This window comes from Triticum urartu, chromosome 3A (genome assembly GCF_056163025.1).
Source record: "Triticum urartu cultivar PI428250 chromosome 3A, HENAU_Tu73, whole genome shotgun sequence".
NCBI lineage: Eukaryota > Viridiplantae > Streptophyta > Magnoliopsida > Poales > Poaceae > Triticum > Triticum urartu.
Window position 1 is genome coordinate 217,557,281 of NC_141875.1, and position 10,123 is coordinate 217,567,403.

Genomic DNA, 10,123 nt, shown 5'->3' on the forward strand with positions numbered 1-10,123 from the left:
CCCTTTCGGGTAACGATGACAGAAAATTGTAGTAGATTGAAATAATAGATCACAAATAAAATATAGTTCAGCAATGTATTTTTGGTTTAATAGATTTGAAAAAAATGCAAAGGAAAAGTAGATCACAAGCAAATATATGAGGAAGAAGACCCGGGGGCCGTAGGTTTCACTAGTGGCTTCTCTCGAGAAAGATAGCAAATGGCGGGTAAACAAATTACTGTAGGGAAATTGATAGAACCTCAAATAATTATGACGATATCCAGGAAACAATCATTACATAGGCATCACGTCCAAGATTAGTACACCAACTCCTTCCTGCATCTACTACTATTACTCCACACATCGACCGCTATCCAGCATGCATCTAGTGTATTAAGTTCATGGAAAAACAGAGTAATGTGCTACCTCTTGAGCACTATGTTGGTTTTCCCTTGAAGAGGAAAGGGTGGAGCAGTAAAGCAGCGTAAGTATTTCCCTCAGTTTTTGAGAACCAAGGTATCAATCCAGTAGGAGACCACGCACGAGTCACCTTGTACCTACTCAAACAAATAAGAATCTCGCAACCAACGCGATAAAGGGGTTGTCAATCCCTTCACGGCCACTTGCAAGAGTGAGATCTGATAGATATGATAATAATAAGATAAATATTTTTGGTATTTTTATGATATAGATTGAAAGTAAATAAAGCAAAATAAAATAGATGGGAAACTTGTATGATGGAGAATGGACCCGGGGGCCATAGGTTTCACTAGTAGATTCTCTCAAGATAGCATAAGTATTACGATGGGTGAACAAATTACTATCGAGAAATTGATATAAAAGTGAATAATTATGAGAATATCTAGGCATGATCATGTATATGGGCATCACGTCTGAGACAATTAGACCGAAACGATTCTGCATCTACTACTATTACTCCACACATCGACCGCTATCCAGTATGCATCTAGACTATTAAGTTCATAAGAACAGAGTAACACCTTAAGCAAGATGACATGATGTAGAGGGATAAACTCATGCAATATGATATAAACCCCATCTTTTTATCCTCGATGGAAACAATACAATACGTGTCGTTTCCCATTCTGTCACTAGGATCGAGCACCGCAAGATTGAACCCAAAGCTAAGCACTTCTCCCATTGCAAGAAAGATCAATCTAGTAGGCCAAACCAAACTGAAAATTCGAAGAGACTTGCAAAGATAAACCAATCATACATAAAAGAATTCAGAGAAGATTCAAATATTGTTCATAGATAGACTTGATCATAAACCCACAATTCATCGGACCTCGACAAACACACCGCAAAAGAAGATTACACCGAATAGATCTCCAAGAGAATCGAGGAGAACTTTTTATTGAGATCCAAAGAGAGAGAAGAAGCCATCTAGATACTAGCTATGGACCCGAAGGTCTGAAGTAAACTACTCACAAATCACCGGAGAGGCCATGGAGTTGATGTAGAGGCCCTCCATGATAAATGCCCCCTCCGGTGGAGCTCCGGAAAAGGCCCCAAGATGGGATCTCTTGGGTACAGAAGGTTGCGACGGTGGAATTAGGTTTTCATGGTGCTCCTGGATGTTTGGGGGGTACCTGGATATATATAGGAGGAAGAAGTACGTCGGTGGAGCAACGAGGGACTCACGAGGGTGGAGGGCGCGCCTCCCTGCCTCGTGGCCGCCTCGTTGATTGCTTGACGTCCTATAACATCCCAAATTTTCAATTTGGAATGTTATACATAGATCATTCATGCATATCATATTTTATTGCATTTCTTTTCGCGAATCATCGAAATCCTAAGCAACTCAAGGACCCTCGGAGAGAGTTGGGGATTTCCCTGTTTTCATATTTGAGTTTTATCAAATACTGAAACAACGACTTTTGGTTCTAATTAGTTTTCTCTCTGAAAATATTTCATATTAAAATATATAAGAGGAGATAATATGACTTCTCCCAAATAAATGAAATATTGGAGGAAAATATTAAAATCAAATATTTTATTTTTTATTCGGAGTTTATTGCTATTTTATTTGAATTAGAAAAATTACATGTTTTTCAAAGTTCACCCTGTTCTAAATATTCATCCTGTTCATCCTGTTCAAAGTTCATCCTGTTTATTGCTATTTTATTTGAATTAGAAAAAGGGCCAAGAAAATGTTCATCCTGTTCTAAATATTTTATTTAGACGGTGAAAATTTGTTTTGGCATTTTTAGATTTTTATTTTATTTTCCAGGATTTATTTAGTTCCGGCGGAATTATTTAAAAAAAACGCTGCGCCCGACTGGGCCGGGGCCCAGCCGAGCCAGGCCGCCGGCCCACCTCCCCGCACCGCCGTCTCCTACCCGGAGACCGCGCCCACCGCCACCACTCGCCGTGGCAGAGTCGGTCACGCGCCCCGCCCCCTTCCCCAAGCCACGCCACCCCCCTCTTATAAGCCGACCCGGGGCCCCCCTGGAGCCCCGAAGCCACGCCGCCGCCGCAAGCCGCCCGCCCCACCGCCTTGCGCCGCACGCCGCCGCCGCCGCCGCTCGCCGCTGCTGCCGCACGCAGCTGCGCACGCCGCCGCCGCCGCTCGTCGCCGCACGCCGCACCCCGCCGCGGAAGCCGCCGGAGGTATACGACGCCGCCGCCGCCGTTCGTTTGTTTTAAAGAAAAATGATCCAGTTTTTTTAGAAACCCTAGTTCGTTTTTTTAGATCGGTTCACTGATTTTTCTCGGTTTAGTTACTTTGCGGACGTTCGTCCGTACATTCATTCTAACGAACAGTGTCCACTCATTAGCCGCAGACAACGAACGTTCGTTCGTTAGCCTGTTCGTCAATTTTCTTTTCCTTGGATTTTCCATGATTATTTTCAATCGCTATTTCTGATCCGATTTTCATTTCAGTTTATCTTTTCGCTCGTTTATCACAATCAGGTGATTCAAGCACCTAGATCTTCGTCTCGAAACCCTCTTTCCATTTAATCAACTTGAACAGGATTTTGGTACTGTAAAATTTGACCTTAGTCCAGATTAGTAAACAGATCTTGTTTCTTTCGCAGTTTGAGTTTCGTTGCTCCGTTTGATTTGATTCTTTTCGCAAACCGGAGTTCTTAAGTTGAACTTTCTGGTTAGATCTTCTTATCTGAGATTTACCCATGTTTCTTTGTTTGATTGCTTATGTATGCTATTGTTTGTTTGCGATAGAACACCCGTAGTGCGAAGCGTGTTACTACGAGTCCCTAGGTTTTGTGGATCATCAGCAAGACAAGTAACACTTTGGTCATACCCCTTTATGACGCAGTTTTTATGCATTAGTTCCAATCCTCAAACAATTCATGATTAGGATGTGATTAACATGTGGGTTGGGAAGTAGTTGATGAGGTAGAACCTATTGCCCTGTTATATTCAAACCTTGGGAGTTACTTCTACGTATTGCTGATGTCTACTACACAACCTTCTTCTTGTAGACGTTGTTGGGCCTCCAAGTGCAGAGGTTTGTAGGACAGTAGAAAATTTCCCTCAAGTGGATGACCTAAGGTTTATCAATCCGTAGGAGGCGTAGGATGAAGATGGTCTCTCTCATGCAACCCTGCAACCAAATAACAAAGAGTCTCTTGTGTCCCCAACACACCCAATACAATGGTAAGTTGTATAGGTGCACTAGTTCGGCGAAGAGATGGTGATACAAGTGGTATATGGATGGTAGATATAGGTTTTTGTGATCTGAAAATATAAAAACAGCAAGGTAACTAATGATAAAAGTGAGCATAAACGGTATTGCAATGCGTTGAAACAAGGCCTAGGGTTCATACTTTCACTAGTGCAAGTCCTCTCAACAATAATAACATAATTGGATCACATAACTATCCCTCAAGATGCAACAAAGAGTCACTCCAAAGTTACTAATAGCGGAGAACAAACGAAGAGATTATGGTAGGGTACGAAACCACCTCAAAGTTATTCTTTCCAATCAATCCGTTGGGCTATTCCTATAAGTTTCACAAACAACCCTAGAGTTCGTAGTAGAATAACACCTTAAGACACAAATCAACCAAAACCCTAATGTCACCTAGATACTCCAATGTCACCTCAAGTATCCATGGGTATGATTATACGATATGCATCACACAATCTCAGATTCATCTATTCAACCAACACATAGAACCTCAAAGAGTGCCCCAAAGTTTCTACCGGAGAATCACGAAAAAAACGTGTGCCAACCCCTATGCATAGGTTCATGGGCGGAACCCGCAAGTTGATCACCAAAACATACATCAAGTGAATCACGTGGTATCCCATTGTCACCACAGATACGCACGGCAAGACATACATCAAGTGTTCTGAAATCTTTAAAGACTCAATCCGATAAGATAACTTCGAAGGGGAAACTCAATCCATTACAAGAGAGTAGAGGGGGTAGAAAACATCATAAGATCCAACTATAATAGCAAAGCTCGCGATACATCAAGATCATGGCAAATCAAGAACACGAGAGAGAGAGAGAGATATATCAAACACGTAGCTACTGGTACATACCCTCAGCCCCGAGGGAGAACTACTCCCTCCTTGTCATGGAGAGCACCGGGATGATGAAGATGGCCACCGGAGAGGGATTCCACCCTCCTGTAGGGTCCCGGAACGGGTCTAGATTGGCTTTCGGTGGCTAAGAAGGCTTATGGCGGCGAAACTCCCGATCTATTGTGCTCTCGGATGTTTTTAGGGTATATGGATATATATAGGAGGAAGGAGTACGTCAGGGGAGCCACGATGGGCCCACAAGGGTGGAGGGCGCGCCCAGGGGGGTGGGCGCGCCCCTGCCTCGTGGCTTCCTCGTTGCTTCCCTTACATGGACTCCAAGACTCCAAGTTTCAGGTCAATTGGACTCCGTTTGATTTTCCTTTTCTGCGATACTCTAAAACAAGGAAAAAACAGAAACTGGCACTGGGCTCTGGGTTAATAGGTTAGTCCCAAAAATCATATAAAATAGCATATAAATGCATATAAAATATCCAAGGTTGATAATATAATAGCATGGAACAATCAAAAATTATAGATACGTTGGAGACGTATCAACATCCCCAAGCTTAATTCCTGCTTGTCCTCGAGTAGGTAAATGATAAAAACAGAATTTTTGATGTGGAATGCTACCTAACATAGTTCTCTAAGTAATTCTTCTTTATTTTGGCATAAATGTTCAGATCCATAAGATTCAAGAAAAAAGTTTAATATTGACATAGAAACAATAATACTTCAAGCATACTAACTAAGCAATCATGTCTTCTCAAAATAACATGGCCAAAGAAAGTTCATCCCTACAAAATCATATAGTTTGGTCATGCTCCCTTTTCGTCACACAAGAATGATCTCATCATGCACAACCCCAATGACAAGCCAAGCAATTGTTTCATACTTTAGTACTCTCAAACTCATAAACCTTCACACAATAGATGAGCGCGAGCCATGGACATAGCACTATGGGTGGAATAGAATATGATGATGGGGTTATGTGGAGAAGACAAAAAGGAGAAACTCTCACATCAACGAGGCTAATCAATGAGCTATGGAGATGCGCATCGATTGATGTTAATGCAAGGAGTAGGGATTGCCATGCAACGGATGCACTAGAGCTATAAATGTATGAAATCTCAACAAAAGAAACTAAGTGGGTGTGCATCCAACTTGCTTGCTCACGAAGACCTAGGGCACTTGAGGAGGCCCATTGTTGGAATATACAAGCCAAGTTCTATAATGAAAAATTCCCACTAGTATATGAAAGTGAAAAAACAAGAGACTCTCTATCTATCACACCCTGATATTCATGCCACTACACTTAAGCTAACAATCATGATAAAATGTGGTTTGACAAAAACTTCTGAGTGTTTTGGACCTTGCCTTGATTGGATTTTGTGTGTTGTTTGCAAGTGCTCTAAAAATCAAATAAATCCTCCACCTTCTATACCTCATCTCCTTGCCCCAAGCTTCTGCCCAATGATCATGACATGTGTATAGATCAATATAGTATTTTCTTACAAAAATAATTTGGCCAAAAAGTATTTTCTAAAATTTGTTTTCCAAAAACGCCTGAATTAAGGTTTGCACTGCAAGTACTTGATTTGGGGTGTTAAAAATCTTTCAAAAGGTATATTTGAATCCTATTAGATATAGGACTCCCATAAACCACAAAAATATAATTTTAAAAGTTATTTTTCTATTTTATTCAAAAGCTTTTCCTTAAGGCCAGAAATGGTCTTTAATCGGGAAAAATTATTATTTTTAAATATTTGACAAAAATCAGGGAAACTCAGTGGACATATATTTTCCATATATAAGAGTTTCAACACATGATCATGTTCAAAATATTGGACAAAACCTCCCAAAACCCTTTCTGCCCATTTCAAGGATTTGAAATATTTCTATAGGAAATATTTTCATAAAAATCCAAGGAAAATCCAGCAAGTCACAAATGCATATTGTGATCACCTTGCAAAGCCTCATCTCAATTAAGGTCATTTTGGTTCACCAAATGCCCCAAAACCCTCTCTGACCAGAATCAAATTTGAACAAATCTACATTTCCAAGTGTGTCCTTTTGACCTGAATTTTTGTGGACACGTTAAAATCCTCAAATGATGACACTACACCAAGTGGTGCATCAAGGAGAATTGATTTGCATGACTAAATCTTGGTAAAGCCATTTCTGCTAATTTCTAGGGTTTACCAAAGTTACATTGGCAACTTTGCCCAAATAAGCTCCAAATTGGTGGAAGGCCCTAATTATATGTTTCATTTCACCCTGTGGAGTCTCATGGCAAGTGGAATTAATTTTCTTGCCCAAACCAACAACAAACACCTTCTGCCATTTTTCCCAAATCATCATTTTGACCTCTTCCACTAATCTCCATGAGCCCAAGTTTTTACCACAGCTGCCCCAGGTCACCTCCTACCTCCAGTAGCTCCCCCTCTTCCAAAGCTCCATGATTAATGGGGTAAAACCCCATTTTCCCCCTCTGGACAGCCACTGTTCACCTCTCTCTCCACCTCCCATCTCATCTACTGGCTCTCTAGGGCATCTAATGCCACTCCTACCTTGTTTACTCTCCCCCAAAACCCCCAGACACTATAAGACATGCCCATGGCACTATTAAAATGCCATGGCATGCCATGGACGCGCTCTGGAGCACGCTACAGTGCACTCCCGCACTATAGCTTGCCCATTCTGAGGCACTCGACGACCTTGGGCGCTGGGTCCATGTCTCCCGAGGTCGCCTCGACGTCCACGGCACACTAGCTAGTTGGCCCCCTCCTTCCCCTCCCTCCTTCTCACCCTGCTGAGCTCGCCCGACGCCGCCCAGCTCGGCCAGTGGGCGCACGAGCTCGGGGCCCTCCTGGAGCTCGCCCCGCTCCCTCTATCCTCTCCCTGGTCGTAGACCACGCCCACGAACACCCCGGACATGGCCCAGTGTGCCAATTCGGCCCCTGGCGTTGCCTAGGCCGCGGCCGTGGTCGCCGTCCACGGTGCTCTGTGGCTCGCCATATAAGGCCAGCCCAAGCCCTCTCTGTTCAACGTTTGATCTCTCCTCCTCCCGTGTATCCCCTAGACCAACCTACCTCTCCCTCTCGTGCCCTCCGCCCACCTCCATGGCCGGAGCCATGTCGTCGGCCTCCTCCTAAATTCGCGCTCTGTGGTCTCTCCCCTCCCCTTTAGACTCCACCAGAGCATCACCAACCTCCCCAAGGACATCTCCCGAGCTCCATTTCTTCCTCTCCGCGGCTGCAGCGTCGTGTCCCACCCACACCATCGCCGCTGTCCGTCACGGGCGATGCGCTGCTCGTGTCTGACCACCCCAGCGATCATGGCGCACCTCGATGGATGCGGCACGCTCTCCTGAGCATGCTGGTGTGCTGGGCATCGACGGAGGTGGTCTGCGCCGCCGGGGAGAGCGCCGGCGCTGCTCGGCCTCGCGCTCCTCTGTGTCCCGTCGCACCGTGTGGGAGGTTGAAGGTGGCCTGCCGCCGGGGCCCACGTGTCAGCGACCCAGTGGACAGGCCCGCCCGTTTAAGTGGAGACGGCTTCCGCCGTTACCGCCTCTCCTACGCGAAGGCATATTTTCATGAAGTCGCCTCCGACGTGGCCCCAGCGCACGTGCGGCCGAGCCGCTGGGCCGGCCCAGTGGCGTCCTGCTGCTAAACCTTGCCCTGTGCGCCTCTTAAGGGTAAAGCCCTTGTCTGTTTCTTTCTTTTTCTTTTTCCAGATAGCTTGTAAAATCCCTAGAGAAGTCAAATAGTGTCCAAATTTGATGATTCAAATTTGTGCTGACTCAATAAATCAAGTTCTATTTAATGAGCCATAGTGAACATTTTTACCCTGCCTAATTTCCCCTGTATCTATAAAAAGGTCATTTAGCCACATAAGTCCACTTCAAAAATCCATTTCAACTCCAAATCCAGTGAAACCAATTTCTAAATGTTTCTAAAATCATGCCTGATTTAATGGGTACTTTTACTCATTTTTATAAAAAGGCATTCTATAGACAACTTGCAGATCCATTTAAATCCCTTATATCCTTGATATTGAAATGTTCCAAAATATTCACTTATCCAATTCCATTGAAATCACTTTGCTCATTCCTCATATGACCAGAGGTATCCTAGAAAAGTCCAACTCACATTTTTAGAGCAATTTTATTTTTGCCTTGTTGTGTTGCTTATTGTGATTGTTTCCGTCGCTAGTTGGCGAAGTAGACGGAGTACTTGGAGATGGACCAGAAGGTTTGAAGAATTTGCTGAGACACGCAAGCAGCCCTTTGACCATGTATATGAAACCATTTTATGCATGTCATATAGCACCATATTGCTGTTGCAACAGAATCATGATGAGGTGGTAACCACTTTGATGGTTTGCCTCTGTTACTTCCTTGTTGATACTTGCATTATGCATGACCCTACCATCCTATGAGGGTTATGCGAGTGGGTGTAGATAGGATGCTAAAGTAGTTGCTACGCAAAAAGGGACGGGAATATGCATGGTGATGGAGACAAAGTATTTCCAAAAGACTTTTCGAAAACCCCATCGGGTGCCACTTATGCCCGAGGGAGATGATGAGTTGGGTAGCCACTTGATGACGAAGTGGTGTACCGAGGCAAGTGTGTTGTTTTCCAAAACGGATTGGTTTAAGTTGCGACCGTTATTCCAACCTTACATGTGCAACCACTCTACCCTTATATGGGAAAGGGCGTTATTGATTACCTAGGACGATACTAGCTTGGAGCCCACATTACTAGTGACGAGAGAGTTGTTGTTGCGCTCTCTCGGGACGGGGTCGTGCCAGGTAGGGCGGCCATGACTGTTTTTACAGGGCACCGGACACACCGTTGGTACCCCGTGCTTGTGGTATGAGATGAATATGGGAGCGTGGCTCCAAATTCTTAAGATGAGAAATGTTGGGCACGGGGGTTGCTATTAATCGAGTGGACTCTATGTTAGTGTCGTCTAGGGAAAGGTAATGATCGGGTGCTTACCCCGGGTACTTGAGGTACCGCGGGTCATGGATGACACGGAAGTTCCCCGGATCTTGTGGGTAAAGTGTGCAACCTCTGCAGAGTGTAAAACTATTCGAATAGCCGTGTCCATGGTCAAGGACAGTTGGGTAACCGCTCTTGGGCTACGTCGACTTGTTTACAAACCAGTGTGTGTGGGAAGAACTACTTGGGTCAAGTCAAAGGACCTGACATGGATGCGTTGGGTTGGAGCCCACTCCCTTTATGTTGATATCTGTAACCAGTTCCTAAGGTTACTTGAATTCATATGATGCATGTTTTACCAGTTGTTAAACATGTCATAACACAACAAAATTAGCTTTCTGCAAAAATTTACCTATGTCATGCATTGTTGTATCATGAGCCAAAACATGGGTTGCTTGCGAGTACATTCAAAGTACTCATTGGCTTGGCACTGGTTATTTTATTGGCCAGGCATGAAAGAACGGGATATGATGAAGAATACTTCGGTGATGAACATGCGAGTCGAAGATTTCCGCTGCAATGCCTGTAGAGTTAAGGCAGATGGCATGGGTCCAAGTTGTCGACGAAGATTTCCGCTGCAATGTTATACTCAAGACTTGACCATATCGGTCCTACTTGTG